At 42.6% G+C, this 25,508-nt stretch overlaps 1 non-coding gene and 1 pseudogene across 1 annotated transcript; both read left to right on the forward strand.

The window, feature by feature from the left end:
* Positions 1-7,567: 7,567 nt before the first annotated feature.
* On the forward strand, positions 7,568-7,671 carry LOC114689086. The gene has a single exon (XR_003733863.1). It is a non-coding gene; the product is annotated as a U6 spliceosomal RNA (small nuclear RNA).
* Positions 7,672-18,193: 10,522 nt separating this feature from the next.
* On the forward strand, positions 18,194-24,856 carry LOC114689084 (annotated as a pseudogene).
* Positions 24,857-25,508: the final 652 nt, after the last annotated feature.

Genomic DNA, 25,508 nt, shown 5'->3' on the forward strand with positions numbered 1-25,508 from the left:
GGCCTTTTCATGGTGTCCCAGATTTCCTGGACATTTTGTGTTATGACATTTTTGGCTTTGGTATTCTTTGACTGGCGAAACTATTTCCTCTATTGTATTCTCTACACCAGAGATTCTCTCTTCCATCTCTTGTATTCTGTTGGTTATGCTTGCATCTGTGTTTCCTGTTCATTCACTATTTTCTACTTCCAGCATTCTCTCTGTTTGTGTCTTCTTCATGATTTCTATTTCCCTTTTCCGGTCTTGAACTGTTTCCCTCACCTGTTTAATTGCTTTTTCATGGTTTTCTTGGCTTTCTTTAAGGGATTTATTGATTTCTTCCATTTTTTTATTTGTCTTTTCCTCAATTTCTTTATTGATTTCTTCCTACTTTTGTTTGTCTTTTTCTCAATTTCTTTATTGATTTCTTCCAATTTTTTGTTTGTCTTGTCCTCTATTTCATTTTTTTTGAAAGGCAAATAGCATCATGAAGCTATTTTTAAGTTTGCTTTCTTCTGCTTCTACATTGTGATGTTCAGGTTTTGCTGTTGAAGGAGGGCTAGGTTGTGGTGATGCTGTATTGCTCTTCATGTTGTCGTCTGTATTTTTGCCTTGACATCTGCCCATCTCCTCCTCTAATGGGTATAAGAGGTGCCTGTGTCTGAGTGAATTGCTATTGGTCCACTCTGTGCTTGTTGTATCTGTGTCTCAGGGTCACCCTCTGGGTCCAATCTTGGCTCTTGGTCTAATTGGAGCTGGCAGATTTTGTATCCCAGGGAGCTGCTCTTGGCCCAACCCAAGCTAGTTGATTCTGTGACTCACAGAGCCACTTTTGGTCTTATTGGGGCTCTTGGTCCAATTAGAACTAACAGATTCTGTGTCTCAGGAAGCCTCTCTTGGTCCAGTGAAGGCTGGTATATTCCCTGTCTCCAGAAGTTACTCTTGGTCCAATGAGAGCTCTTGGTCCAATGTGAGGTGGTGGTTTGGTTTCTGTGCCTCAAGAAGTTACTGGGGTCACAGGCAGATGGGTATTGGTGCAGAGAGTGGAACTTGTAGATTGCAGGGTCTGATGGGGTTACATTACATTATTAAATGAGCTGTATATATACAATACTTGAACAAGAATAGAAAGGTATGTACATTATATTATAACAAAAATAACCTTAAATTTGTATCAATATAAAAAATCCATGCCAATGTAAAATATTTAAGGCTAGTAGTTGCTTTTTTGGTTTAAAAGTAGACTCAATAATCTATATTTTTATCCTATCTTTTTATATCCCCCCTTTGCTTTTTAGAACAAGATCCCTGAATCGTATCTCCTTTATTTAGCTTTCTTCCTGATCATCACCAATAACAACTTGCAACCAAAGCCCCTAAATAATGACAGATATCCATAACCCACCTAATGACCCAAAATCACCCATCCCACCATTGGGAATGTGGGTGACATGTTCTTAAAACTACTTCCATTTGGGGGTGGAGTTAATGGCATCTTTAGGGGATCCTAAGAAATTGGGATAATTGTCAAGTCCTGGGAGAGCTCACTGTATCATTTGTTGTCAGTCTCTGTAAAACAAGAAAATGAAGGGCTTGTCTCAACTCCTGGCTAGAGTAGTCTATGAGGCTGGACCATCTCATCACTACCTGAAATTGTCCTGAGTAGTTTGTAGTCCAAAGCTGATCTTTGGGTGGTATTTGTCAGCTTAGTAGTGTTACCACAATCCAGGTTGAATTATCATTGGGGGCCCCATCTTCCTTTGGAGACATCAAAGGTCACTTTTTGGCATGGTCACGGTTCACCGAAGAAAACTTAAATATTTTAAATGTTATATGTAGCAGATCTCAAAGAGGTTAAAGGTCATAATTTCTTATGCATATCTAGAGCACAAAAACTTATTTCCTAGTTACCTGATAGAGACTCAAAGCCAAAATCATGTTCAAGAAGCTCATTGAAGCCTTTTTCTAGAGTTAGTTAGTCTCTATATGACCATTAATATCATGACAAAAATTTACATATATATTAATTGTATAAATCTTAAGATAATATTTATACCTTAAGAAAATATTTAAAACAAAACCAAAAATTATGAGATCAGTGACAATAAACTAGTCCATTAAGTTTGGTTTTTCTTCTGTCCAATCAAGTGGCTCTCCTGCCATGTGACAGATATTTTGGTTTTTCCTTTTAATAAGCATGCTTGGGTGTAGAGGAGAGAGTCATGCTCCAATTCCAAAGCCAGTTTTAATTTTTAATTGAACTGGGACTACAAAAAGACAATTTATGTTATATGTCTGTAGAGAACAGCAGAAACAAACATTTGGGAAGATTTATAAAATTTTATCCTGTTGGAAATGTGATAGACCATCAGGCCATTTACTCTTTTTCTTGGGACATTTCCTCTGGATGATTTATCCTTTTTCTTCAGATGTTTCATTTGTCCAGTGGTCTTCAGATTCCTTAGCTGGTTGTCTTCATTCTCCTGAAAGGACAAAAACAAAAACCTGCCCCAAACCTAACTTTGGAGAGTTTCCCTTTTGGCAAGTTATATCAGATCAAATGAAAAGCATTTGTTAATTATAAGTTCGTTTAGATGGAATGCTCACACTGTTTGATGAACTATCATCTGTTCTAATCAAGAGGTCTCTCTTGTTCAAATATAATCTTTATCAATTTTGATGGTATCCATAATTTTTATTCTCCCATGGAAACAAAAGCCAAAGCTCTTCCCGAACATAACACATATCCTGATTTCTTTCTGAGGTTAACACTTCTTTAAAGTGTACAAAATTGTTTAATTCAGCAGTTTTTTTCTGTTATCCAATGGCTCTCCACAGCTGCCATTACATTCTCATTAACATTTCAAAAATTTAAAGTTAATAAAGCATTGTGCAATCTATTTTTGCCAGTCTTTATTACTACTTTCTTTTTATTAAGCATGTCTTTTAGAGTTCAGCTAGATCCTTCTATAACTGCTTGCCATGTAGGATTATGTGGAATACCTGTAATACACTTTATTTTGTATTATGCAAAAAACTGTTTCATTTTACTGGAGACATATGCTGGGGCATTGTCAGTCTTAATTTGTACAGTTATCACCATGATGGTCATAACTTCTAACAGATGTTTGATTACAGAATCAGCCTTTTCAAACTCAAAGCAGTTTCCCTTTGAAATCCTGAATGTATATCTATGGTATGGTGTACATATTTAATTTTCCAATCTCTCCAAAATAAAATAATCCATTTGCCAAATTTCATTTCTTTGAATACCCTTTGGGTTAGTTCTTGCAGATAGTAGAGTTTGGTAATAAAAAAAATAGTAGGACATTTCACTATAATGTCCATGACTTGTTGCCAAGTGATGGAAAAAACTTTTTTCAAACATTTGCTACTGACATTGTGTTTCTTATGAAATTCTGAGGCTTCTAGCAAATTTCCTACCAGTAGTTGATCAATTTCATCATTATCTTTTGTTAGAGGCCTGAAGGAAAGTATGGGATATGATATGTATTACATACAAGGGATGATTTTTATTTTTGATTATCTTGTAACTGAATAAATAACAAAGTCAATTCTTTATCATCTTGAATAAATTTTGCAATTTTAATATGTAAAACAACTCTTTCTGAATAATGAGAGTCAGTATTAAGTCATATTAAGAGGTTCTGGAAATCTATTAATACCATGAGAACAGCATATAATTCTGACTTTTGAACAGAATCATAAGGACTTTGAGCTGCTTCACTTAAATTTCCTGACTTCAGCCTGGGCTACCAAGTGAGTTCCAGGAAAGGTACAATGCTACACAAAGAAACCCTGTCTTGAAAAACCAAAAAACAAACAAACAAAAATTTCCTGACTTATGACCTGCCTTTCCTGATTTATTTGGACCAATATGAAATGTAGGGGCTGCAGAAATTGTTGTTCCTTGTACAATGTGAGGAAAGATTCAGTTAGCTGTCTTCATAAACTTAATTCTCTTACTTTTGGGATATTTATTGCTTGTCTCTCCCAAAAAATTACTGGAAGCTCTTTGCCAATGGTCATTTTCTGTCCATAAAGAGGAAATTTCCACATGAATAAAAAGTATTACAATTTCTCCTGGGTCTATTCCTGCTAATTGACAAAGTCTCAATTTTCCTTTTAGAATCAACTCAGAAACCATCTCTACATATGTCTTTAATGTTTTACTCTGTTTGTATGGTAAAAATGTCCATTCTAAGATATTATATTCTCTCTGTATTAAAATTCCTATTGGAGAATGCATAGAAGATTGAATAACCAGAGTACAAACAAACTCTGGAACAAACCATCCACAAGTGCATCCTGTAATTTGTTTTCAGCCAAAGTCAATTCTCTATTAGCCTCAGTTGACAGTTTTCTTGGACTATTTAAGTCCTTGGCACCTTGTCAGGTTTGAAATAAATTACTTAGCTCTTGAGTTGTTAATCCAGTTATGTCTGTTGCCAGGTAATGTCTCCCAGCAAATTTTAAAGTCACTAAAAATCCACAATTGATCTCTACTGATTAGTATTTTTTGGGGTTGAATTTTTTTGTAAACCGATTTTATATCCTAGGTAATTAATAGAGTCTCCTCTTTGCATTTATTGGGAGCAATCTGTAATCCCCATCTAGGCAAAATTTTCTTCTTCAAACATTTTCTCTAAGTTATTTCTATTTGAATCAGCTAGTAAATATTCATTCATATAATGATAAATTATAGATTGAGGAGACTGATTATGAATTATTTCCAATGGCTGTCATCCAAAATATTGGCACATGGTAGGGGTGTTTAACATCCCTTTTGGGAGAACTTTCCACTGATATTAATGGGCTGAGAATTATTATAAGTAGGCAATGTGAAGGTAAATTTTTCTCTTTCCTGTTCTTATAAAGGTATAGTGAAGAAAGAGTCTTTCAAATCAATCAGTATAATAGACCATCCTTGAGGTAACAGAGAAGGCAAAGGCATTCCAGGTGTAGAGAGCCCATCAGCTGAATTACTTCATTTCTGGCTCTCGAATCTGTTAGTATTCTCCATTTTCCAGATTTCTTCTTAATGACAAATATGGGAGAATTCCAAGGACTAGTTTATTCAATATGTTGAGTATGTAACTGCTCTTGTTCTAAGGTCTTTAATTGTTCTGAAATCAAAGGCCACTGGTCTACCCAGATAGGTTTGTCTGTTAACTATTTTAAAGGTAGGGCTGTTGGTAACTTTGAAAGATCAGCAGCTTTTGTGCCCTGTTTATGAACAACCTGAAGGGTCGGTGACTGTTCTTCACAATACATTTTAGTATTTTCCCCAGAAACATTTGTTAGTTTATTATTTGTTTCTGAGATTGGATGAATGTTAATCTGGGTATTCAATTGCTGTAACAAATTACATCCCCATAAATTCCTTGCTATGTTAGCCAATTATGGCTCTAATTTTCCCCTCAGTTCTTCTGGCCCTATACATTTGACACATCTTGACTTTATTTTACAGATAAAGTTCCAATCCCCAAAAGCTGAACATTTATGTCCTGAAGAGGCCAATTTGGATGCCAAGATTTTGGTGTCATTATTGTTATATCTGCCCCTGTGTCTACAAGACCCTCAAATACAATGTTATTTATTCATATTATTTAACTTTGCTCTTTGATCATTTATAGAAGTTTGCTAAATATTTGCATTGTTGCTTTTCCTGAAATTTTTGTTTTATCTTCTAAAGCTGTTATTTGATCCAGATCAGTATTATTTTTTACAATAGGCATATGTCCTTAAATTGCTCTGGGGAAAAGTTCCACAAGGTGATAGGGAATGACTAAACCAAATTTGACATGGGGGCCTGCAAGAGCCCTGCTCCAAGATGTTTCCCAATGGCAAATGGTTACCTTGTCTGTGCCTTGTTGAATTGCATTCATTGTTACTAGTTCTGCTTTTGCCACGTCTTCTCTGTACTCCAGAAATCAGAGGCTTTCTATTTGGATTATTCCTAGAAAAGATTGTTTCTATGAATGCCCTGTCTACAAACCCTTTTTAAGTGACCTTGTTTAGCGCAATTAAAACATCTGACATTTTGATTATTCTTCAAGCTTCTAGAAATCACCTCTGCTATCCAAGCATCAGCATGGTTATAAGATTCAATATTGATTGTATCTCTGATCCATTCCTCTGTCTTTATAGATCAGCATAATCGCCCTCTCCAAGCAACTGGTCTTGGAAAATTTCCATACCTCTATCCCTACTTTGTTGTTCAATGGTCTCACCCACATCTTTCCACCAGGTCCTTCACTGTAATTGAGGACCAGGTTCCAATACTGTTAGAACCAAGTCTTTCCTTTCTTGTGGGATAATTCTGTTACTAGTTGACCATGAATTTTACATCTACCTCACAAAAGGAGAATACATATCATATGAGACTATTGCTTCCGTAAATCTCCTCAAATTGAACATTTTCACAGGAATCCAGTCATCTCTGACATAGCCTTGGGGATTCCTGTCATTTGACAGTTGTTCCTGTTTGGTGACTGAATAAATTAAGGTTGAGTTTTTGACAATTTTGGGCTGTTCCTTTCTAATGTCATAATGTGATGGTAACATTGGTTCTCCTTTAAATTCCTCTGTCTTTGTCTGAATATCTCTATGAACTGTTTTAATGAGTTTTTCTAAGTCTTCTCACTTATCACTCAAAATTACATTACATTTTTAATAACTAGTTGTAGGGCTTGCATATTATCAGTCCATTTCTGATATTTGGGACTGATATCAACCAACAATTTTAGTGATAAAACAAGAATTACGAAGCTGATAATACTTATATTTAATGTTATGTAAATCACAGCTATTTAATTATCCCCTGATTTAATTGTTCCATTTTTTAAACCGTCCATTGTGGAATCATACAGAGACCTAACTCCCTCCATCATAATAGTGTTTCCTATTTTTTAACATGGGAAAAACTCTCTCTCTCTCTCTTTCTTTAATTCATGCTTTTAAAAATCTCAGTTGTCTCAAAAAAAATCTGCTGATGTTGACAATGAATTAGTGTGAGGCTAAGATTACCGTGCAGCACATCTGGGCAGAGAACACAGGTGGTGCACAGCCTGGCCGAGAACAGCTGTCCCTGATCACATGTCAGCAGCCTGAGGACAGGGTTCAGGGGGAAGTCCACAACCCACAGGAAAAAATAGCCAAAGATCCAGCAGTCTGAAAGGCAGATACAAGTGATCCACAAAAGCAGCACATGTGATTGGCAGGACGTGAAAACACAGAGCTGCCTGAAGACAGAGCTGGCCAGATGTGAGGGACTAACTCCAGTGGCTTTGGAACCCGGATGCCTATTGAGTTTGGGTTTTGTGGAGGTTGCTGTAGAAAAACTACAACAGGAAAATCCCAGACCCACTTAGAAGGCTTGGGGAAGAAAAGGAAAAGCCAGCCAGCCACATGGCGACTCCAGTGTGTGAAATTCCCGCAGAGAGCTCTGCTGAATGCCTGTGGCTGCAGAGCCATGGGCAAGGGGCTAGTTCCTGAATTCGTGCCACCAAATTTGAACACCAGATGATGTGTTAATCTAATCTTTATCAATCAAAAACCAGGAGTTGTACTCGCTTTGGCAGCACATATACTAAGATTGGAATGATACAGAGATTAGTTTGCCCCCTGAACAAGGATGACATGCAAATTCGTGAAGCGTTCCATATTTTTTTGAAGAAAAAAATAAAAAACCAGGAGTCAAATATTGGGGCAAGAACCTGAAAGATGAGAGAATATGGAGCAGCCCCCAGTTGCCTCCTTCCTCTTCCATTCCTTCCTCCAAAGGGCTGAACTCCTCTCTCTGCCCCACCTCACCACTTCCTGACCTCTCTGTTTACAGTCCTCCAAATCTATAGTCTGTAGTGGCTAGCTCCACCTTCTGACTCAAAGCAAGCTTTATTTGTCAGAACACAATCAGAAAACCACACAACAGAGGTCCCTGAGGGAGAAGATGAGGAAGCATTGGCCAGATGACCAAGGTCACCAGATTAGAAGTGATGACATTTGATTCAGAATCAATCATCTATATCATTTCAATGCCTTTTAAAAACATTTAAAGGTTTTATATATTTGTGGGTGAGGCATGGCTGTGCAACTACACACCTGTGGATCTCTGAAGGAATCTGTACTCACCTTTGACCATGTGAGTCTTGGGGTTGGAACTCGGGTTCAGACTTGGAAGCAAGTGCCTTTATTCCCTGAGCCATCTTGCCTGTCCAAAGCCTCTCCTATTACCTGCTGTGTTATACTGATTCCACATTGACGAAACAATGGAGAGCTGCATCAATTTTTGATGCAGAAAGTGCATCAGGCCACTATTTGGCTTATATCCAAATCTGGATATAAGCCAAATAGTGGCCTGAACACCTATGCAGGGCAAGATTTATCATTCCCATTTTACAGGTGAGGATTCAGTTGGCGTAGAATGTAGTTCAATTCCTAAAGTGCTTGCCAAGCAAGAGCCCTGGGTTCCACCTGCAAAACCCATAAATTGAGTGCCGTGGTGTACACCTGTAATCCCAGCACTTGGGAGGTGGAGGCAGGAGGCTTGTTTTATATTATATAATTTTAGAAGTGGTAATTGATATTTGTGGATTTCCTGGTTTTTGGATTAAATATGAGTTGATTTATTTTTACGTATAGGAATGAGTTGGCATCCCATGTCTTCCTCAGTCACTCTTCACCATGTCTTTAGAGCCTGGGTCTCTCACTAAACTGGACACTCACCTTTAGCTAGTCTGACTGACCTACAAGCTTTGGGGATCCATGATCTCCACTTAGAGAGTAACTCCCAATAGAGTTACAGATGCCCCTAGCACACCTTGGTTTTTACATGGTCTCTGGGCATCCTAGGTCAGGCCCTCATGATTGTATGGCAACCACTTTACCAACTGTGCCATCTCCCCAGCCCACAACAAGTAATGTTCTTATTATCAGTGTGTTCCAGCGATTTGGGCACCCAATGGACTTCTGTGTCCTCTGTCTCTCAACTCTGAGTCTACACGGATGCTAGATGCACTGTTGCCTTTTGGTTATAAATCATAGGGATTGGGGTCTTGAGCTCTACTCAATTGCATTTCTTCTTTCTCTCCAGACAAAAACAACCTCTGTGAGGCCTTTATCTGCAACTGTGACCGTGAGGCTACCATCTGCCTCTCCAAAGCTCCATACAACATGCAGTACAAAGGCGTTCACTGTTAGACTTGTCACCTCAGTTACTGTACACCATCCCTGCCTGCCTGGTTGTCTTCACTACACAATGTGCCCTCTAATAAAGCACCTATGGAAAGAGCTCAGCTGTGGTGATTGTAGTCTCTGTCTATGGAACAAAACTAGATCCTCAGAGAACATCATTCCATCCAGCTCTGGAAACTGAAGATTAATGGGAAAGACATTGCCATTAGGGGAGCACCATGAAGAATGGGTGATGAGCCCGGCCATTCCTTTTATCCCAGTACAGTGTGATGCAGATGCAGAGGAAGGGAAATCTCTGAAGTTCAAGGCCAACCTGGTCTGAAAAGTCAAGTTCCAGAAGAGCCAGGAACACTGCACAAAGAAATCCTAAACGGAAAAAAGAAAACCAAAAAGTAAAAGAAAAACTCAGCCTTAGATACAAAGTGGGAGTTAAGGAAGACAGACAGGGAAGGGGAGGGCAGAGATAATGCAGGGAGAGGAAAGGATGGGTCTGGAGGGAAGGAATGGGAAGACAGAGAGGTAGGAGGGGAGAGAAGAGAAAGTCATGTGGGCAGAAAGGAACATCTTGCAACTAAAATTATGGAACTCAAAGCACTCCTGCTGTGTGCTCATCATAAGAAGTTGGATATAGCCAGGCAGTGGTGGCGCATGCCTTTAATCCCAGCACTCGGGAGGCAGAGGCAGGCAGATCTCTGTGAATTTGAGGACAGCCTGGGCTACCAAGTGAGTTCCAGGAAAAGGCACAAAGCTACACAGAGAAACCCTGTCTCGAAAAACAAACAAACAAAAAAAAAAAGAAAGAAAGAAATTGGATATAGAAAACTACACTGGACTGATCATAAATGACCTGAAGACAGGATTACATCCTGTGACCTTCCAGTCTTCAGTAAATACACACCACAGGATAATTGTCCTTCTAAAGTACACAGCAGCCTAAGTTTGTACAACAAACAAAAGAGAACCCTTGATTTCCTTTACCGTTCAATATCACCTGACTAGTAGGCAAAGCCAGGTTAATCTCTGGTTTCCTCTTCAACACACTTTAAGAATAAGATGTCTCATTTCCTGGTTTATGGCAAATGTGGTTCTTGGTCTCTTTTCCTCTAGTGAACAGCTGCCCAGTCCTCTGCTTTTCTATCCCCACCCCTATGGGCAATGGTGCCCCAGAGCTCAGGCCACACCCCTCCCTAGGTCAGTTCTGGTGAGTAACAGGTGCAGCTAGAGCCACCTACCCATGCACAGTGACTGGTAGTACCTGGTAGTGGCTGTCCAGAGTCCTGCTGGGAGGGTAGCGGGATCCTGAGTGTGGAGAAAACTAACTCAACTCACCCCTATATGGTTTTTATCCGGGTAAAAGGTGAGACATCAGAAAAAGGAGGTGCTGGCATGGTAAGTTAGAGGTTACATGAGAGAGGACCAGACACAGAGGGCATTGGGCCAGCAGACACTGTTCACAAGCCACCATGTGGTTGATGAGAATACAACCCATTCCTCAGAAAGGCAGAAAGTGCTCTTAAGTGCTGATCCATGTCTCCAGTTCCTGCAATGGTTGGTTGTCAGCTTCACACACTGGGTAGGGAGAGCCTCAGCTGAAGGATTGCCTGCATCACATTGTCCTGTGGGCACATCTGCTGTGAAGGTATTTGCTGTTTTTCTTCCTTCCTTCCTTCTTTCCTTCCTTCCTTCCTTCCTTCCTTCCTTCCTTCCTTCCTTCCTTCCTTTCTTTCTTTCTTTCTTTCTTTCTTTCTTTCTTTCTTTCTTTCTTTCTTTCTTACTTTCTCTCTCTCTCTCTCTCTCTCGTTCATTCTGTCTTTCTTTATTCCCTTATTTATTTATTTATTGATTTTTAGTTTTTGGATTTTCAACAAAGGCTTTCTTTGTATGTTTATGGCTGTCCTGAAACTGACTCTATAGGTTCAGGTTGGCCTTGAACTCAGGTATTTGCCTGCCTCTGCCCCATAAGTGCTGACGTTAAAGGCATATACCAACACTACCATCTGGGTACATTCCCGGTTTTCAAATGCAGTTTCTGGGCCAATAACACACAGCCTAAGATGTTAGACTATAGATCTGTGTTCAATTCCTGGAACCGATTTAAAGGTAGAAGGAGAGAACTGACTCCATAAAATTGTCCTCAGATCTTCACTTGTGTGCATGAGTTCTCTCTCTCTCTGTCTCTCTATAAGTGTGTCTCTCTCTCCCTCCCTCCCTCCCTCCCTCTCTCCCTCCCTCCCTCCTTCTTTCTCTCTCTCTCTCTCTCTCTCTCTCTCTCTCTCTCTCTCTGATACACACACACACTCACATTAATTAATTTGTCACTATCAGCATCCCTCAGGCCGAACCCCAGAAGCAATGTCAATATCTTCTTATGACATCAAAACATCCACAGAGTAGAGAATTGACTCTTTGCCTGTCACTGCACTTGAGCTGACTGAGGTGTTGAGCTAGCCCTTTCTCTTTGTCTCTGTGACAGCACTTTTTCAGGTTCTGTCACCATCTACTGTAGCTCTGCAGGTCGGGACTGTGTGTGAGGGTGCACATATTCTACTTCTGTGTTACACACACAGAGGTCACAGGCCCAGTGTGCTGACTGGACACTGTCAGAGCACAGCTACAGGACTCTAAAGAGAAGTCACTGAGTCCTCCTCACTTGGCATGAATCTTCTGCTGGTCACTCTGCTCACAGGCAGGACCCTTGTCCCTTATTGGTTCCCCCCATCTCCCTTGTGTTCAATGCCCAACTCCACTGGTCACACCTGAAGTGTTGGTTTGGGGGTCCCATTGGGGTCTAATAGCCTCTGGGTTGGGATTCCATGCTCACCCCTCACAACAGATGACACCTTTACCCTCTAGGTCTGGACTCAGATAACTCCTTAGTAAAGTCCACTACATTCACCGATCCAAGCAGAGAAAGCCCCTTCTACCTCTGCCATATTTTCCTGGCACCCATTTCCTTTGCTCTAAGTTGCCCTGAATTTGATTTTTCTTATCCCTTTTAAAAATTATTGACTCTTATTTTATGTGTATGAGTCTTCTGCCTGCATGTGTGTCTGTGAACTGTGTGTGAGCAGTGTCTACAGAGGCCAGAGAAGGTGTCTGATCCTCCAGTATTGGGGGTCATAGGCAGTTGTGAGCCACCATGTGGGTGCTGGAACTCAGCCTGGGTCCTACACAAGCTCAGCAAGTAGAGCCATCTCTGCAGCCCTTATGGTTTTTTTTTCATGATATTATTATGCAGCTGAGGATGTCCTCCAACTCACCATTCTAGTCCAGACTGGTCCCAACCTCCCTAGTCTTTGGATTACATTCATAGCTTGTATCTGAAATTCTATTTTTATTTTTACTTTTTTCTGGTTTTACAACACAGGGTTTCTCTGTGTAGCCATGTCTGTCCTGGAACTTATCTATGGACCAGGCTGGCTGTGATCTCATATATCCACATGCCTCAGCCTCCAGAGTGCTGGGATTTCACACTGTGTGTTCCACTGTACCTGGATTCTCCTTTATTTTAATGGTGACCTAGTATCCCACTGCAGATTGAATCCTGGCTTATTTACCTACTCCTCAGCGGATAACAGTTTGGTGTGTCAAATGCTGATGTTACAATGATGATCTGACCATTATCCTTGTATATGAGCTGTGCATGGCCATGCATCAGATTCCTTCTAATTCTTCCAGTGTAAAACAATCAGCATGCGTTGGCTGCTTCTCTGGCTCAAGGTCTGAGCTAGAACTGTGATGAATCCCACTGCTGGCTAAGGCTAGGGTTTCATCTAGGCTTGAGTAGGGATAGGGCAGATTTCAAACTCAAGAGATGGTTGGATTGTTGGGTTATGGAACTAACAGTTCAGTTTGTCCCTGGCTTCTGACTGGAGAGTGTTCTCAGCTCCTCAACACAGGGACCACAGGGCAGCTAACAGTGTGGTGTCTGTCTGTCCTGACAGTGAGAAATGAACAGGCAAGCAAGGCAAAAGGCAATGTCTATAGTACTTAGTCCTGGGGAGTCACCCTAGCCCAGTACAGTGGTTCGTTTATAATCCTACCACTCCAGAGGCTGTGGCCAGAAGATTACCACTGAGTCAGAGGCTGGAGTGGTAACTGGGCATCTCTCTGTCTCAAACAAGGAGACAGGTTCTACTTAGGCCTGGTAACCTGAGTTTGGTCTTCAATACCTATATAGTGGAGAGAGAAAACCAACTCCATAAAGGTATGCTTGGACCTCCTCATGTGTAGCATGGCATTTATGAGTGGTCCCAAGTGCCTAATTTCACCTGTGTTGGGGCAAGCATGAACACACACACACACACACACACACACACACACACACACACACACACACTTCTATTCCCTGCTCTCCCAATGCAGCATCTGGTAGGAGTCAAGACGAAGCTAGCAGGCAGGCATCAGACCCCTGGTAAAGCCAAAGTGGTATTGATGAAGTGTGCTGTGCTTTCTTGTAGCAGACGCTAGTGCACACAGCATCAGCCCTCAGGCTGGGTAGCAATTTGCCATTGTGATCAAGTCCACCATCCCCAGGAGCCATCCCTTGTTAGAGTACAACAACCATGGCTGCTACTGTGCCATTGGGGGCTGAGACACTCCAGTGGACAAGTGATCCATCTGGTGGGAGACAGGAGCATCGGAGTGGGAACAGGGCACAATCAGAGCATCTCATGAGACAAGTACAGGAGACATGGAAGTTTACCAACATCATATATTTTGTTTTGCTTCTTTATTATTTTTGTTTATATGTTTTCAGACAAGGAGTTTCTGTGTGGCTCCAGGTTTCCTGGAACTCTTTCAGGAGACCATGCTGACTTAAAACTCAGAGACCCATCTGCATCTGACTCCCAAATACTGAGATTAATGGTGGACACCACCACACCCCACAGAAGTTGCTTTCCTTAAATATATGTTTAATAGAAATAAGATTCTCAAGCCTCATGACCATTTCTTCTGCTCATAATGTTTAAATCATTCTGCCATGTTTGAGAAAGACTGCAGGTGAGAACTGACCTCCTGCGGGTCCATACTCCTTCCTTACCTGTTCCATCCTCTCTCCAGGTGCTGCCAGACTCATGACCATTGCTATAATCAGGTCAAGAAGCTGGGAAGCTGCAAATTCCACATAGATGAGTTGGCATCCCATGTTTTCTTCAGTCACTCTCAAACATGTCTTTAGAGCCTGGGTCTCTCAATAACAAGACACTCACCTGTAGCTAGCCTGACTGACCAACAAGTTTTGGGGATACCTGCTCTTTATATACCTGCTCTTTATAGACTTACAGATGCTCCAATCACATCTTGCCTTTCACAAGGGCTCTGGACATCCTAGGTCAAGCCTGCATTCACTTTTGGCAACGGCTTTACCACCTGTGCTGTTGGAGCCCACAAAAGTTTCCAAGTTAGATCTGAGCTTTCTTTACACATCAGGGCTGCGTTGGGGGATGGCTTGATCATGTGCTTGGTCACCAGGTGTCTGAGATGGTCTGCACTTGGCTTTGCTGTGGAGAGGTCTTTTACTCCACCCCCTGGCTTTCCTTTAAAAGTCCTTTGGCAGAGACAACCAGAGCCCAATGGATTAGAATCTAGGCCCTCCCAATGCTACCCTGTGTTTTCGGTCTCTCTCTCTCTAGCTATCTTTCTATCTAATATTTCCTGCTGGTCCTACTCAAGAGTACCCTGTGGAAAAGTGGGGGTGAGATGGCCCCCACACATGCCAGCTCCCCAGCCACACAACAAATGATTTTCTTTTATTATAAATGTGTTCCAACTATTTGGGCACCCAATGCACTTTTGTGTCTTTGACTCTCAACCCTAAGTCTGCCCAAATGGCAATTCCACCTGTTTCTTTTGGTTACAAATTGTAGGGAGCAGGATCATGGGCTCTGATCAACTTTCTTTTTTATTTCTCTGCAAACAAGAACAACCCCTGTGAGGCCTTCATCTCTGACTGTGACCAACAGGCTGCCATCTGCTTCTTCAACACTCCATACACCAAGCATTACAAAAGCATTCACTGTTAGACTTGTCACCTCAGTGACTGGCACACCTTCCCTGCCTGCCTACTTCTGTTCACTACACACTGTGCCCTCTATAATGCACCTATAGAAAGAACTCTGCTTTGGTGGTTGTATTCTCTGTCAACCAAACATTTCTAGATCCTCAGAAACATCATTCCATCTAGGCCTGGAAACGGAAGATTAATGGAAAAGACATTGCCATTAGGGGAGCACCTTGAAGAGTAGGTGATGAACCCGGCCATGACTTTTATCCCAGCACACTGTGGTGGAGAGGAAGAGGCAGAAGCAGAGGCAGGAAAATCTCTTGAGTTCAAAGCCAACCAGCTTGAAAATTGAGGTCCAGGACAACCAGGACTATTACACCAAGAAATCCTCTCTGGAAAAATAAAGAAAAAAGGAAGAGAAGGATCAGGAGGAGGAGAAGAGGTGGAAGAGAATGGGAGAGAAGAAGAAGGGTTAGGACAGATGAGGCAGGAAAGAGGACAGGAGGGGAGAGGAGGGGTGGGAAGGGAAGGGAACTCAGAGGGGAAGAGGAGAAAGAAAGAAGAGGTGTCACATTGGCACTAAAGAAACTTCTTATCCCCCAAAATACTGGAATCAAAGGGATTCTGCTGAGTGCTCACCACAGGATGTTGGATATAGGAAACCAAACTGGACTGACATTAAATGTCCTGAAGGCAGGATTACATCCTGGTGACCTTCCAGTCTTCACTGTGCCTAAACACACACCACAGGATAGTTGTCCCTCTAAAGTACACAGCAGCCTAATTTTTTAAATAAACAAAACAGAGCACATTGTCTTCTCTAACTTTCTCTATCACAGGATCCCATAGGTAAAATTAGGTTAATCTCTGGTTTTCTGGTCAACCAGATTTAGGAAAAAGATTTCTCATTGGTTAATGGCTATGTGGTTCTCATTTTCACTTTTCCTTTAGTGAACAGCTGCCCAGTCCTCTGACTTTGCACCACCAACCTCATTTCTACTCCTCCCCAAAAGTCGGGTCTCACCCCTGGCAAGGTCAGTTCTGGTGAGCAATAGGTGCAGCTAGAGCCACCTGGGCAGGCACAGTGACCTGTAGTAGCTGGTAATGACTGTCCAGAGTCCTGCTGGAAGGATAAGAGATCTTGAGTGTGGAGACAAGCAACTCAAATCATCACCTAGTGGTTGTTATCCAGGTAAGAGTTCAGAAGTGGGGAGAAGGAGGTGGCTGGGGTGCTAAGTTAGAGGCTACATGACAGATGGCCATTCACAGAAGCGTGAAAGCATTGGGCCAGCAGACACTGTTCTCCAGCCACCATGTAGTTGCTGAGAATAGAACCCATTCCTCAGGCAGAGCAGAAAGTGCTCTTAGGTCTGAGCCATCTCTCCAGCCCCTGGGATGGTTGATTGTCAGCTTCACACACTGGATAGGGAGAGCCTCACCTGAAGGATGGCCTGCACAATATTGGCTTGTGGGCACATGTTGAGCATTTACTTTTTTTCTTTCTTTTTCATTTTTTAGGTGTTGGTTTCTTTTTTTTAATTAAGAAATTTTTTCATTCATTTTACACACCACAGATCGCCCTCTTCCCTCCTCCTACCCCTGATCCTTTCCCCCACCCCACCCCACACAAAAAGGCAAGGCTTCCCATGGGAAGGCACATCCAGTAGAGGCAAGTCCAATCCCTTCCATGCTGCCTCAAGGCTGCACTGGGGTTCCCATCATAGGTAGTGGGCTCCAAAAGCCTGCTCAAGCACCAGGGGCCCCACCAAGAAGATCAAGCTACACAATTGTCTTAATCATGCAGAAGGCCTAGTCCAGTCCTATGCAGGCTCCACAGCTATTGATCCAACTTTCATGAGTTCCCACTAGTTTGGTTTGGTCATTTCTGCAGGATCTGCATCATAATCCTAATACACTTGCTCATAGATTCCCTCCTCTCTCTCTCCTACTGGACTCCTGGAGCTCTGCCTGATGTTTGGCTGTGGATCTCTGCATCTGCCTCCATCAGTCATTGGAGAAAAGTTCTGTGATGAAGTCATGGTATTCACTGATCTGATCACTGGGACAAGCCAGCTAAGTTTAGGCACCCTCTCCACTCTTTCTAGTAGTCCAAACTGATATGAATCCTTGGGGATTCTGGGCAACTTCCCTAGTTTTTTGAGCGAGGGTTTCTTACTGTATCTCTGGATGTACAGGAACTCACTTTGTAGACCTGGCTGGCCTCAAACTCAGGTGTTTGCCTGCCTCTGCTTCTGAGTGCTGACATTAAAGGTGTGCACCACCACCACCACCTGTAACATTCCTGGTTCTTAAATGGAGTTTGAAGGCTGGTAAGATGCAGCATATGATGCAAGCCTGTAGACCTGAGTTTGATTCCTTAAAGGTAGAAGGAGAGACCTGACTCCTCAGAGTTGTCCTCTGCCCTCCACATGTGATCACAAGGGCTATCTCTCTGTCTCTGTCTCTATCTCTGTCTCTGTCTCTCTGTCTGTCTGTCTGTATCTCTTTGTCTGTCCTTCTGTCTCTCTCACTCTCTCTAACCTACCCAACTATCCACACACAAAAACATACATACATTAATTAGTTAATTAATTGAAGATTAAATTTGTGACTGGATCTACCTCAAATGCTGTCTCAGGTTCTTGGGGACACACTTTCCACTTCATTTATATAGTTAACAGGGAGAATTGTAGGGGAAAGCTATTCCTTCTTGGAACCACACATCACTATCAGCATCCCTCAGACCCAATTCCAGGAGCAATGTCTATAACTTCTACGACCTCAAAGCATTCATGTGGGAATGACCTGGCACTTTGCCAGTCACTGACTTGAGCTGGTTGGGGTGTTGAGCCAGCCCTCTCTCCGTGCCTCTGGGACAGCACTGATTCAGGCTCTGTCACCATCTACAGCAGCTCTGCCGGTCGGGACTGTGTGTCAGGGTGCACATATTCTACTTTGTGCTACACACACAGTTGCCACAGGCACCGTGTGCTGACTGGACACTGTCAGAGCACAGCTACAGGACTCTAAAGAGAAGTTACTGAGTCCTCCCCTCACTCAGGATGAAACTCCTTCTGCTGGTCACTCTTCTCACAGGTAGGACTCTTGTCCTTTCTGAATGCCCCACATCTCCCTTGTCTTAAATGCACAGCACATCTGGTACACCTGAATTTCTGGTTTGGGATTCCTGTTGGGGTCTAATAGCCTGTGGGTTGGGGTTCCATGTCCACCCCATGCCCATGACATTTGGCACCTTTACTCTCTATGTCTGAACTGAGACTATCCCTTAGAAACGTCCACTACACTCACCGACCAGGCAGAGAAAGCCCCTTCTGCCTCTGCCATATTGCACTGGCACCGATTTCCTTGGCCCTCAGGTGCCCTGAATATTTGAATGTTCTTGTCTTTTAAAAATATTTATTTTTATTTTATGTGTATGAGTGTTTTGCCAGCATGTGTGTCTGTGAACTATGGTGAGAAGTGCCTTCAGAGGCCAGAAGATGGGTTTGAATGTCCAGAACTGGGGTCATAGACAGTTGTGAGCTGCCATATGGATGCTGGAACTGAGCCTGGGTTCCTTCCAAGTTCAGCAAGTGCTCCTGACTGCAGAGCCATCTCTCCAGCTCTTATTTTTTTTATGACATTATCATGTGGCTCAGGATGTCCTCAACCTCAACACTATAGCCCAGACTTGCCTCAACCTCCCAAGTTTTAAGGTTACATACATGGGTAACTTGCTTCTACAATTCAGTTTTCACAGTATTTTATGGAGACAGGGTTTCTCTGTGTAGCCATGGCTGTCCTGGAACTCACTCTATAGACAAGACTGGTGTAGACCTGAGATGTCCACCTGCCTCGGTATCCAGAGTGTTGGGATTAAAGTCCTGCAACACTATTCCCTGGCAACCTTGAACTTCTGATTGTCTAGCATCTCCCTACAGAATGCTCAGATTACGTAGTATATGTGTTCCACTGTACCTGGCTTCTCCTTCATTTTAATGTTGACCAAGTATCTCACTGCATTCTGAATCCTGATTTATTTTCCTACTCCTCAGCTGATGAACAGTTTGTCAAATGCTGACATTGCAATGATGATCTGACCATTATCCTTGTCTATGAGCTGTGCATGGCCACACAATAGATTACTTCTAATTCTTCCAGTATAAAAAAATAAGCATGTATTGGCTGCTTCTCTGGCTCAAGGTCTGAGCTAGAACTGTGATGAATCCCACTGCTGGCTACTGCTAGGGTAGTAGGCTTGAGTAGGGTTGGGGCAGCTTTCAAACTCAAGAGATGGTTGGATTGTTGGGTTATTGAACTAAAAGGTCAGTTTGTCCCTGTCTGCTGACTGGAGAGTGTTCTCAGCTCCTCAACACAGAGACCCACAGGGCAGGTCACAGTGTGGTGTCTGTCTGTTCTGACAGTGATAAATGAGCAGGCAAGCAAGGCAAAGGGCAATGTCTATAGAACTCAGTCCTGGGGAGTCAGCCCAGCCAGGTACAGTGGTGTTCATTTGTAATGCTACCACTGAGGCCAGAGGTTTGCTTCAAAGTCAGAAGCTAGCCTGGGTTACAGGGCAACTCCCTGTCTCAAATTGATAGACACATTCCTGCTCAGGCCTGGCTGCTCTCTGATATCCTCATGTGTACCATGACATTTATGAGTGCTCCCAAGGGCTTCCTTTCAACCTGTGTTTGGGCAAACACACACACACACACACACACACACACACACACACACACACACACACACACACCCTTCTATTCAATACTCTCCTGAGGCAGCAGCTGATAGGAGTCAAGGAGGAAGTGTCAGGAGTGATGGTCATGATCTATTGTGGGCCATGATGCAATTATAGTTGTAGTAATTGATAGTTCAGATGTCACCCAATGAGAGCACTGATTCTCAGATGAAGTACCCTGTCAGGCAAGGCTTGTAGGTCACCTACTCTGAAAATGTTGCTTTCATCTCTAATTTCACTTGTGCAACAACAGCTATAACATCTCCCCATTTACCATGCATTTTCATGTAATGTGCACCTGTAATCTCGTGATTCCATCTCAGTCTTATGGGCACACATATATCCACATCTTTCATTTCCTCTAGCATCCTGATCTGAACCCTGAAGAGGACCTTGAGGCTGGACCTCAAAGGCTCTCCATAAGGAAGCTAGCAGGCAGGTATCAGACCCCTGGTAAAGCCAAGAGGGATTCACGGAGTGTGCTGTGCATTCTTACAGCAGGAGCTACTACATTCAGAATCAGCCCTCAGGCTGGGTGGCAGTTTGGCAATGTGTTCGAGTGCAAAATCCCTTTAATTTTCCCCATGTCGGAGTATAACTACTACGGCTGCTACTGTGGCTTTGCCATCTGGAACAACCGGGTGGAAGACTTAGACAGGTGAGTGATCCATCTGGGGGGAGACTGGAGCATCTGAGTTGGTGGGGACAGGACACAAGCAGAACATCTCATAAGGCAAGAATAGGAGACATGCATATTCACCATAATCATGTATTTTGTTTTGTTTATTTATTATTTATTTATTTATTGTTTGTTTGTTTTCCAGACAAGAGTTCTCTGTGTAGCTCTAGTTGTCCTAGAACTGTCTGTGGAGATCATGCTGGCCTTGAACCAGAGATCTTCTAGCCTCTGCCTTCTGAGTGCTGAGATTTAAGGTGGGCATCACCACACCCACCATGTATTTTCACCGCTTTTCACATAAAGAAATTAGTCCAAGAGAACCCTGAATCTAGTGGTCCCTGAACAGAATGTGTGAGATGTAAATAGTGGACAATGCTGGACTCAGACACCAGACTAGGGCATAGGCAACCATCACAGCCACCATCAAAACATCAGCTTTCTCTTTAAAATGTCATCGAAACTTTGGAATATATAATTTCACTATGTTCTTGCACCTTTGTTTAAAAAAAACACTTTTGGATGCAGGGTCTCACTTATGTGTCCCTGGCTGATCTCCAACTTAGAGAATTGTCTGCCTCTGTCTCCCAAGTACTGAGAATAAAGGCTGGTACTGACCACACTCCACAGAAATGGCTTTCAATAAATATGTGCTAAACAGAAGTCACAGATTTTCAAGCCTGAGGAAGATTACTTCTGGAATATCATGTTTAAGTCATCCTGACATGTTTGAGAAAGGCTGCAGGTGAGAACTGACCTCCTGTAGGTCCACAGTCCTCCCTCAGCTGTTCCTTCCTCTCTCCAGGTGCTGCCAGATTCGTGACCACTGCCTGCGCTCAGGTCAAGAAGCTGGAAAACTGCAAATTCCTCTTAGACAACCCCTACATCACCTCCTATACATACTCATGTTCTGGGAATGAGGTCACCTGCAGTGGTAGGTTTACCCTCCTGGACTTCTGGACTCTGCGTGGTCCTGTATCAATTGCCTTATGGAGAGCCTGCTCCAAGGTTCCCTCCAGGGAATTGCAAGAAAGTCCACAAATGTGGTGAGGGCTTATGAAAAGTTCTTATGTATCTGAGGCTAGAATTAGTCTATCTGAGTGGTAAATAGTAAGGAAACACACACGCTTTCTGATGATAACTTTCTCTTCTATTTCAACTTAAAAAATCCTCTCTCCTAAATGCTCTCTCTGAAAATATCTGTCTCCACACAGTTACATCACTTTACATACAGCTACATTTTCCACACACACTTACACAACCCCCTTTTCTCTCTGATAATCTCTCTTGCTTTCTCTCCTGCCTAGCTATTTATGTTCTCTCCTCAGCTCCTACACACACACACACACACACACACACACACAGACACATACACACACACACACACTGACACACTAACACATACACCCTCACTCAAGGCTGCTCTTTCCACAGTTCCTTCACACAGCTCTTCCTCCATGGCAACAGCTCCTTCCCCCCAGATCTCCACATCTGTCTCCCTCCACACCACTGCTTCTGACTCACAGCCAAGCTCTGCACAATTATAAGTTACATTTTCAGGGCCTACCCATTCTCACAACACAAGGTAAGTCACATAGTTTCTCTTAGGATAGTAACATCACACTGATCCACTCACATAGCTCTAAGTTAGTTAACAGACAGTAAACAATTGGCTGAACTTTGAGCTGTCAGGGTTTGTGCAGAAAGAGAACTACTGCAAGGAGCTAAGTCTCAATGTAAACAGCCTGGCCATGATTTAGCAATGACAACACCTGGCAATTAGTCTTTAAGCATTTTCTGCAGGGGCAGTTTAGTCTGTTTTAAATTTTTTTCTGAAGTTCAAAATTAGCTGTGTAAAAGACTGTCTTTATGACTGAGAATTCCATGTCAGTCTGAGTAATGTAAAATATTCTAGTACTGTTTCTACATATCAAATTTATACAGCTTAAACAGGTATCATCTTTCAAAATATCCACAATTATAAATGTGCCCAAAGATGCAATATATTCTTGAAATAAACACACAAGCAGTGGGAAAATTCCCATAGCAGTTCTTAGGGAAAAAATGTAGTGGCACATGAGAAAAATTGCAGACAGAAAAACAACTGGTTTCTACATCCAGTGACCCCATGGCCTCCCAGGTGGGGCTCTCCATCAGGTAGGTCTGGAGGGTCCATCTGTTAAACACTAGTTGTCACTGATGTGCATTCCCACAGCCCCCACAGCCCTGTGTGGTGATATTGTGTGCATCAAATAAGGCTTGCCTAAGGATCAGAGGGCAGAGCCAGCCACCAGATTAAACATGGAGGTCCAGCAGTGGTGGCACACACCTTTAATCCTAGCACTCAGTATGCAGAGATTTGTCTGGATCTCTATGAGCTCAAAGCCACCTTGGACTACATGAGATTGACTCAGTCTGGGAGAGAAACAGAGCCAGGCAGTGATGGCACACGCCTTCACCATAGCACTTGAGATCTCATGCCTTTGATACCAATATTTGAGAAGCACACACACCATTAATCCCAGCACTAGGGAGGAAGTGGAATGGCTGCACAGAGAAAGGTATATAATGTGTGAGGAGACAGGTACTCCGGCCTTTTTGACTGAGGAAGCTTTTCAACTGAGGACTCAGAGACTTTGAGTCGGGATTCATGGAGATAGGATCTCACCTTCTATTCAGTCTGAGGATTCAGCAGTGGTGAGAAGTCTCTCTAGTGGCTTGTTCCTTTGTCTCTCTGATCTTTCAGCACTTACCCCAATATCTGGCTCTGGGATTTTTTTATAAGACCATTTAAAATTCATGCAGCATCTGGTGCCCAACATGGGGCTTGAACTTAAGACTCTGAGATTAAGAGTCTTATGCTCTACCAACTGACCATTTAAACTCTGTGTAACACCCTGGCATTTTATAAGGGGCACGAAAGTCAAAAGGACAGTCACCATTTAGTGGTCATTTCCTTGGTCTCATGTGACCTCACAACAGCCTTATCAGCTAGATAATAAATAATAGATGAGGTCACTGATGAGGAAGATGAGGAAGGCAGGGCCACTTGCCCAAGGTCACCCAGTTTAGAAGTGATAACATTAGGTTCTGGAACACAGATCTACATCATTCCAAAGTATCTTTTTAAAAAAACATTTCAAGATTTTATATATTTCTGGGGGAGGAATGCATGTGCCATAACACAGGTGCATAAGTCTGAGGACAATGTGTCTGTTCTCTCCTTCAACCATGTGAGTCCTGGGGATGGAACTCAGGTTCAGACTTGGCAGCAAGTGTCTTTATTCCCTGAGCCATTTTGCCTGTTCAAAGCCTCTCCTGTTAGCTGCTGTGTTATACTGATTCCAAATTGACCCAACAATGGAGAGCTGCATCATTATATAAGTCAGATACTGGACTAAACACCTATGCAGAGCAAGAATTATCATTCCCATTTTACAGGTGAAGATTCAGAGGCTATAAATATAGTTCAGTGACTAGAATGCTTGCCTAGCATGCACAGAGGCCTGGGTTCCACCTCCAGAATACATGAATTGAGTGTCATGGTGCACACCTGTAATCCCAACACTTGAGAGGTTTAGTCAGGAGGATTGTCTTAAATCATGTAATTTCAGAAGTGCTAGTTAATATTTGCTGTCTTCTGAGTTTTAGGATTAAATATCCATGTTTATTTGTTTTTATGTATAGGAATGACTTTGCATCCTGTGTCTTCTTCAGTCACTCTCCACCATGTCTTTAGAGCCTGGGTCTCTCTCACTAAACAGGACACTCACCTTCAGCTAGCCTGACTGACCAACAAGTTGTGGGGACCAGTATTCCCCACTTCCCAGTAGAGTTACAGATGCTCCAAGCACACCTTGCTTTTTACATGGGCTCTGTGCATTCTAGTTCAGTCCCTCATGCTTTTTGACAACCACTTTACCAACCACACTGTCATTCCAGCCCACAACAAATGATTTTTTTTACTGTAAGTGTGTTCCAGCAATTTGGACAACCCAATGTCCTTTTGTGTGCTTTGTCTCTCAACCCAAAGCCTGCACCCTTGGGAGGGCCACTGGTTTCTTTTGGCTACAAATCATAGTGAGCAGGATCATGGGCTCCACTCAGCTTCCTTTCCTGTTTCTCTCCAGGCAGAAACAACACCTGTGAGGACATGATCTGCAACTGTGACCGCCAGGCTGCCACCTGCTTCTCCCAAGCTCCATACAACAAGGAGCACAAAGGTGTTTACTGTTAGACTTGTCACCTCAGTGACTGCCTACACCATCCCTGCCTGCCTGGTTGTGGTCACTACACACTGTGCCCTCTAATAAAGCTCATCTAGAAAGAACTCAGCTTTGGTGATTGTATTCTCTGTCTATGGAACATAACTAGATCCTCAGAGAACATCATTCACTCAGCCCTGGAAGCTGCAGATCAATAGGAAAGATGTTTCCAGGAAGCAAGCACCTTGAAGAGTGGGTGATGAGCAGTTTTCATCCCAGTTTCTGGAGTGCAGGGGCAGGCAGATCTCTTGAGTTCAAGACACATCTGGTCTAAAAAGTAAGTTCTAGGACATCCAGGGCTGTTACACAAAGAAACGCTGTCTTAAAAAAACAATCAAACAAACAGATAAATAAATAAATAAATAAATAAATAAATAAATAAATAATTAGAAGCCTGCCTGAGATACATAATTGGTAGTGGGTACAGAAAGGGGAAGAGAATGGAGAGATGAGGAAGGTAAAGGAAAAAAAGGAGGGGGAAGGGTGAGGAGGAAGACAGAGAGGAGGAAGGGAGAGAAGAGAGAAAGATGCAGTGTCATATGGGCACTAAAGGAACATCTTGTCTCCAGAAATACTAAACTTGCTGGGTGGTATCCATACAGGCCTTTAATGGTGGCACTGGAG

The sequence above is a fragment of the Peromyscus leucopus genome, unplaced genomic scaffold (genome assembly GCF_004664715.2).
Source record: "Peromyscus leucopus breed LL Stock unplaced genomic scaffold, UCI_PerLeu_2.1 scaffold_1495, whole genome shotgun sequence".
Classification (NCBI taxonomy): Eukaryota; Metazoa; Chordata; class Mammalia; order Rodentia; family Cricetidae; genus Peromyscus; species Peromyscus leucopus.